This window comes from Tachypleus tridentatus, unplaced genomic scaffold (assembly GCF_004210375.1).
Source record: "Tachypleus tridentatus isolate NWPU-2018 unplaced genomic scaffold, ASM421037v1 Hic_cluster_2, whole genome shotgun sequence".
In the NCBI taxonomy this organism is placed as follows: domain Eukaryota; kingdom Metazoa; phylum Arthropoda; class Merostomata; order Xiphosura; family Limulidae; genus Tachypleus; species Tachypleus tridentatus.
Genome location: NW_027467782.1, coordinates 4,055,592 through 4,063,662, shown reverse-complemented (window position 1 = coordinate 4,063,662; position 8,071 = coordinate 4,055,592). Strand labels below are relative to the sequence as shown.

At 33.1% G+C, this 8,071-nt stretch overlaps 1 pseudogene across 1 annotated transcript in view; it reads right to left on the bottom strand.

Moving 5' to 3' along the window:
- Positions 1–4,728: 4,728 nt before the first annotated feature.
- Positions 4,729–8,071, bottom strand: part of LOC143243161 (glyoxylate reductase/hydroxypyruvate reductase-like) — a 47,364-nt pseudogene continuing 44,021 nt past the window's right edge. Inside the window, exons 2-3 of the transcript XR_013024089.1 lie at positions 5,916–5,969; positions 4,729–4,804 (exon numbers count right to left, since the gene is read on the bottom strand). The product of XR_013024089.1 is annotated as a glyoxylate reductase/hydroxypyruvate reductase-like (transcript). The remainder of the gene's footprint in view (positions 4,805–5,915; positions 5,970–8,071) is intronic.

Here is an 8,071-nt window from a genome sequence, read left to right as displayed (position 1 = left end):
ATCAAAATCCACAGAGAATGGTTCAATTAATATAGATCCCCCTTTTACAATACAAATTATTATATTTATTAAACTTTGAAACTAACTTTATCATATCGCCAGATATGGTTAATTATTCTCACACCAGCTAACTTCACGTTTTTTCTCATTGACTAATTTTCTGAGAAAATTCGTAATCCGAGGGTCGCGGGTTCGCATCCCCGTCGCGCCAAATATTCTCGCCCTTTCAGCCGTGGGGACGATATAATATGACGATCAATCCCACTATTCATTGGTAAAAGAGTAGCCCAAGAGTTGGCGGTGATGACTAGCTGCCTTCCCTCTCGTCTTACACTACTATATTAGGGACGGCTAGCACAAAGCTACTCGAGGGCTATCAACGTGGTAAGTTTGTTTGTATAACGTGGTAAGTTTGTTTGTTTGCCACGTCATACAACTGAACTTAATTAATCACTATTATTTTTTTAAATCATTAAATATTAACTCACCAAATAAATTGAATAATAACTCTTAAACTAAACAGTTTTGTATATCCAAAAAATATTAATTACTAATTTGAAATCATTCTTTCCCCAACTTGTGTGTCTACAGTGAAGTTATAATTTATAAAGCTTCTGTAATAAATAATCATTTTCTTTGAAACAAACATGGATTTTTAAAGCGATAAAACAGGCAATTTTAAAATACTCTATAACTTTTTATTTTCTATTTACATACATTTTATTTTAATTTTTTTATCGATGTGAAGTTTGTGAAAGTCCGGGACAAGAAAACATAAATCGAGAGTCATTGTCTCTTATTAGTGAAGAAAATCGTCCGATCATAGAAGTTATTCTGTTGTTGTCTTGCATCTGGCTTTCTAATTCGGTTAAACACTAGTCAAAAAAATTCTTGTGGATCTAACAATGTATCAGGAGCTTACGTTTCTCAATTTGTCTGTCGACTCTAGTCCTCAGAACCCTCTGACTCTGATGATTTCCTTTCGTTAAACAAATCTCGCAGTTCTTTGAAGTAGAGAGGTCTCATTGATTTGTATTTCGTAAATTTGTTGTGACGTCTACAAGGTGAAGGTACCTTCTTCCTTTCAGTTAACGGAGTTTCTGATATATATGAGATAATTGGTTTATATTTATGAGGCTGTCTTGTTATAAAATATTTGGCATGTGATCCTTCAAGACTTGTGATAATGTTTGTTATTTCACTTGAGTCATTGCTATTTTGGATGTCCTTCCTATTGGTGAAAACATTCGCCTTTGTTTCTTTCTAAAAATAACAAGAATCAGGATAGGTTGATGTTAGTTATCATTATATAGAAATTACCTCTTGAAAATTAATACAATGAAACTACCGATAACTTGGCTATATAAATTTAGTGGACATTAATTCAAATACGTTTTCGAACAACACTTTTATTGAAATATCCAAATTCTGAGCAAACTAATTGACTCTATAAATTGATTTCTAATAAGTAAAAAGGGAAGGGAATGTTTATCTTGTGCATGTCGAAATATTTACAACTTTACTTCTGGGAAAAACTCTGTAGGAAGTACGATATGTCTCCAGTACTAAACAGAACAAACTGTAAACAATTACTAACAAGCGTTATTAGAAATTTGAGAATTTCAAAAATAATCAAACTAAAAAAGAAATTGAAATAAAAAACGTTGGTACCAACAACTATACTTTTAAGAATGATAAATTGCGTGATGTATATTTTAATTTAGTTGCTGCAATTATCGAGAATTTTACTCTACGTTGTTTTTGTTGGTTTTTTTTTATCAGAAAACTTCAAAACGGACAATCTGTGTCTGCTCACCAAGAGCATTAATACCAGACTTTTAGAGATATTAGTGTTCGGTCCTATTACTGGGCTACACCAGATGTCCTTAATCTATGGATGCCTTTGTATTTAAAATTCGAATATTTTAATATTTGTTTGGAAACAGTTTAACATCGAGATGGCGCTGCGAAATTCATCAATATCGATATGAACTAAAGCGCAAAAAGAATACAAACACGACAATAATAATGCTTCATAAAAAGTAAAATAAAATACATTTTTAACTCTATGTGGTGCGTAAATGAGTCCAGTGTTTTAATGAGAAAGTTTCTAGCTAGCATAAATGTAAACTTGTTAGAGAATTTCTACTGTTTAAAATTTTGGCATGACGAAAGGGGTGTTTGAACATCAGATAAGATACATCAAAGTTCTACAGTTATCCAAGCAAAGAAAATTTGGCAAATGCCGGTTTGTTAAACAGGAAAAGAAAATAAGCAAATATAAATGTCCCGGCATGGCCTGGTGGTTAAGGCGCTCGGCTCGTAATTCGAAGGTCGTGCGTTCGAATCCTCGTCACACCGAACATGCTCGCCCTTTCAGCCGTGGGAGCATTATAATGTGACGATCAATCCCACTATTCGTTGGCAAAAGAATAGCTCAAGAGTTGGCGGTGGGTGGTGATGACTAGCTGCTGCCTTCCCTCTAGTCTTACACAACTAAATTAGCAGTTGTAGTATATGAAGGATGGAAGTCCTCACATTATACATTATACGTATATATGTCTCTCTACTACTAAATGGAATGAGTACAACCCAACTTTACGAGGTAATGACTCATAAACAGAGTCATGCAGTACAAATCTATAGAATAAACATTTATTAAAGGTTTGGAGACGGCTTGAATGGTAATGAAGAATATAATGGTATTATATATAATGAATATAATAGGATATAATGGTATTATATACTAGCGCAAGTGCTAGTCCCTTGGACGGAATTTACGTAACTTCATAATTAATGAAAAGTTATCTAACGACATGAATAATTGTCTCCCTTATATGTGACCAGATCAATGAAAACCATGAGATAAAATACTGATAAAACGCCTTCCTTTCCCCGTAGCGGGCTTAGAACCATAATTTGAAACAGCTTCTATCCAAGTGGAACCGTTTTAAAATGTTCATATTAGAAGCATCTTTCATATATCTTCCCAAATGTTAATACAGTAGAAAATATGTAATTTTTACAGTTTTGTTGTTCATACATTTCACTTTATACTTTGAGTACACAGATTAACAAGAATATCAGGTTATACTTTTGTTGCTAAGCGACATGGCATAAAGTTGTTGTTGTATACCTATACCAAGTTAAGATTCATCTGTAACTGTGTCAATAACTGTGAAAACACATGACTCATAAACAGAGTCAATAGAGTACAACAATTTCCAAAATGTTTTGAGATGGCTGCAATGATAAAGAAGAAACCTGTATTACATGTATATATCTACACACAACGTCTCTAGAAGCTTGTTATCAAGTATCCATTTAAACCGACTGCAATTTCCTTCTAAAAATCGATACCATTAAATTTAAACGTTTCTTATAAGGTGGAAGATTGGAGTGTGAAGTTTATAGCCTTAATACATTATATTTATAACGGTGTCTAAACTTCACGCAGAACACCAGCATAAAATGTATAGAAAGTAAGTAAATATATGTGACTGAAGGTATATTACATTCTTCTTATGTTCGTCTATTTGTGCTCTACCCACCACGACTATCGATAGCCGGTTTCTAGCGTTGTAAGTCCCAGACACTCGGAAATATGAAATGTGATGACATTTCCCGTTATCACAATACTTACTTCAGGAAGATGAAAATTCTGAACGTTTTGGCCCTCTTCTCTTTTATACTTTTACATTTTCTCTTCTCGTTTGTATTAACAGACTCATCTTCATCTTTTTGTGGTACAAGTGAATATTTAATTTTTTTTCTATCATCTTTATTTGTATGGTCTTCTGTGTTAGCTGATTTTACTCTTTTACATCTACAACAATTGCACTTCCAAATAATGACACTACAAAAGAAAAGCGCTAATAAATAACATGGATGATTTAATTTGACTCTTATTTGTACATCAGTGTTATGTCAATTAAAAATGGAATATAATTATAATCTAGAAATAATAATATTTAACAACGACAGCCACAGGGACGTTCTCTCCCAGTGGAACGTTAGTAAGTATATGAACATATAACACTAAAATAGGCGGGTTCAGTTCCCCACGGTGGACATAGCAAGTTGACCCCTGCTGCATCTCTTTAAAATAAAGTTAACAAATGTAAAAGGAATAAAATGTTATAGCTTAAGAGGGATAATTGAATAATTATTATACTCGCTGATAAATTTCAATTTTAAGACCATATTGAAATAAACTGAAAATCATTAATTAGTTAAAGAACTTTTTTGAATGAAAATGCCTTTTATATTTATCTCAAGTACTCGAATTGTAATAATTTAGCTTACCCATATTTTACACGTTTCAATTTCAAGTATTTTACTGACACGCACAGTACCTTATTGTATTTACATATGAAAAACAGGTTGAACAATAACATACTTACAAGGAATGTTTTTCATTAGAAGAACTTGTAATATTGTAAAAAGTGATCCACAATTTAAGCTTTAAGTGAATCTCCACACATAAAATACACTTTATTGTAAACTAATGATGCTAATTTCCCCTTATATATTTCTTTTTAATGCAAGCGTTTGTATCCTTTTGATTATTTATCATTCTAATTAAAAGAAAGTAACTAATATTTTTTTATTTCTCAGTCCCTTTAAATTCATTATTAAGTATATACACACATGGTTCAACTATTAATAACACAGAAATTATATTAAGATCTATCCAACAAAACATAAAAAATACTGTTTTGTTCTTACCTTAGAAAAATTAACAAAAGTGGTATTCCTACTGCAGCAGTTACCAATGGAATCGTATGTTCTGACATGGATGGTGCTGAAATGGAAAAATACAAGTTAAAAAGAAAGTTAGTTAGTCAAGTGCAATTTGTTTTTTGTTATATGATAGTATTGGAGGAGGCTACGTTTTATTTGGTATACTTACAGTGAAAATAACAAGATAACCACAGCGTTCTGAGTTACTGGAATCGAAGAAGTTCCACTCTTTATTCAAACACGTATAAGTTTAATGCACATGGATAAAACAGTACAGGTAAAGAAGTGTAAAGTATCACTTTAGATTTACTTTCTTCCTTGATAATCCAAGTAAAGATATTTACTTATCATATCTTATGACAACCAAATACACTGACTGTGTTTTCATATCAAATCAGGATGATCATTTGATACATCACGTGACTGACCACCATTACAGCTGATATATATATTCGTAAGAAGACAAAAGGCAAAAGTAACAAGTTCTCAGACTTCCAAGGATGTATGATTGTCAACACTGACGTACTAGCAATTTGTAAACTGAATACTGTTTATATGTTTCACTATTCAAAGAAATCTGTAATTAGTGTCTGAATGAACTACAAACGAAAGAGAATATATTGGAAAACTATCGGTAACAATTCAAAGGGAAAGTACATGGACTGTCTTTTTGTTGTAAACTAATGTAAAACTCTGTTCGAGTCAACCAGTTTTTATAAAATAGTCAAGGTTTAAATAATACAACAATACTAGGAGGAGGAAAATACTTATGGCATACAATTACTGGTCCAAAAAACTTACTTCAGACAACAGAAAATCTCAAACTGTGAACAGTGAATTAGTGGGAATGATAGACGTGGTTTGGTGAATCGTGTTTTACCTGAGTTGCTATGAGTGGTGAAATGGTAAGATATTTATTATTTAGAATAGAAAATAATGTCCACAATGTACTGGAATATTATAAGAGATCGGGTCTTCACACATTACTACATTTTTTACCTTCATGAATAAGGGATTGAAGAAATTTAATGGGAAGAAAGAACAACACTCGTCAACACAAACATCGTCACAGTAATATTTTTCCATCACGACATTTTGTCAACAACCTTTCCACACATATTATTTCGCGTTAAAGGTACGTTTTACGTAATCTTATATGTAGCATAACTTACTTTTCCTTGGAGAAGGAACGTATGTTTCTTCCTCCGTTCCTGGTTGACTTGGATCTAAGAAAAAGCTTGAAATGTTTACAATGTTAACTTTGACAATTAAAAATAAAATAATAGATGAAGTATATAATAACTAATTTATTGCTTAGTTTGTTCGAAACAGTTTTTCCTTTTTCGATTTATTTAAAAATTAGAATTCACAAATACTGATCACACATATAAACGCTTTGAAGGAAAGCACAACTTACAACACAGGTTATGTCTCAGTGTGAGTCCTTCAGGACATTGGTAGTTTTCATTAGGTTGTACGCATGCTAAAATAAGGTATAAGATGGTTTGTAGTTCAAGTATTGTTGACATAAGAAATAATATTTTGCACTATTTATTTGTAATTTAGCACAACACTACATCATGGGCTATCTATGCTCTGCCCATCACGGATATCGAAACCCGGTTTCTTGCATTGGAATCACGCAGACAGTTTGCTGGGCCACTAGAGTAATTTTTGACCTGATATGACACTTTAGGCTCATAACAAATTATTAACTACTTTTCTTCGTGAAAGCTCATACATTGGAAATCCTGTAAGGTATAAACAAAATCTAACAAATATAGCTTATCTTGTTCTTTATCTATTGTATCGTAGGTCACAGGAGGTTTCAACTCAATGTATTTTCATAATTAATAATAAATAAGGATTTACAATGGTAAAGTTAAGGGTTCGATTTCCCCCTCGGTTGGTACAGTGGATATCCCGTTGTAGCTTTGCTATATGAAAAACGCAAATTTTGGTAATTAAAGGCCCGGAATAGCCAGATGTGTTAAGGCATTCGACGTGTAATCTGAGGGTCGCAGGTTCGAATCCCCATCACACCAAACATGTTCGCCCTTTCAGCCGTGGGGGCATTATAACGTGACGGTCAATCCCACTATTCGTTGGTAAAAGAGTAGCCCTTGAGTTGGCGGTGGGTGGTGATGACTAGCTGCCTTACCTCTAGTCTTACACCCAGATCAGAATTAAAGATATGCTCAGTAACAGATACAGTTAATCAAATAAGCTCTTCAAACTTTCTTATTTCAAATGATAAGAATGTATCGTTTCATCGCTTGGATGTGAAAAGTGGCTAAACAATGTCTCTGAATACCAGAACTTACTGTGTTTGTAACAAAAGAAACATTTTTCTGCTATAACACTGGCCCGGCATGGCCTAGCGCGTAAGGCGTGCGACTCGTAATTCGAGGGTCGCGGGTTCGCGCCCGCGGCGCGCTAAACATGCTCGCCCTCCCAGCTGTGGGGGTGTATAATATGACGGTCAATCCCACTATTCGTTGGTAAAAGAGTAGCCCAAGAGTTGGCGGTGGGTGGTGATGACTAGCTGTCTTCCCTCTAGTCTTACACTGCTAAATTAGGGACGGCTAGCACAGATAGCCCTCGAGTAGCTTTGTGCGAAATTCCCAAACAAACAAGCTATAACACTGTAGCATTTTGTAATTTCAATATTTTCACAGACGATTAAAGAAATCATTCAACACTTTTGATTTTTTAAAATTATTTGTTCTATGACTTGTAAAGAAAACAACAAAACCTTTCTAATTTCTAACATAAGGTTATCTCGTTTTCTGACTTCACGGAATGTCTAATTTCATTAATTGTGTAATGCTATTGATTAAATTTATTCATATCTATGTATGTATTTAGTTATTGTATATAATAATAATAAATCAAAAATTATTTCGTAATGATAAATTTATATCTGCAGACAAAAAATTTGATTTTCAACATTTTAACACTGCAGGCTTAACGCGGAAACAATGGCGGTGAGCTGTATGTTGGTAGTTGGAAAGGTGATTTCATGGATTTTGGAAAATTAATGTACAATCATTAAATATATATCGAACTTATAACACTTTACATAAATTGTAGTAAAAATGGATGGAATCCGATCCATAATTTAAAGTTTTTTTTTACTTCTAAACACTACCAAAATCGATTCTTATAAGCATTTACCTTCCAAGAAATGAGTGATGAAAATTGTTTTTTGTGCTTTTATCTCCCAGTTTCTTGTGTATTCAATAACGCACTTATACACACCGGTATCAGAAAAATCAAATTTATAAATCATCAAATCTCCCGTGGCTTTGTTTACCCGAATTTTATT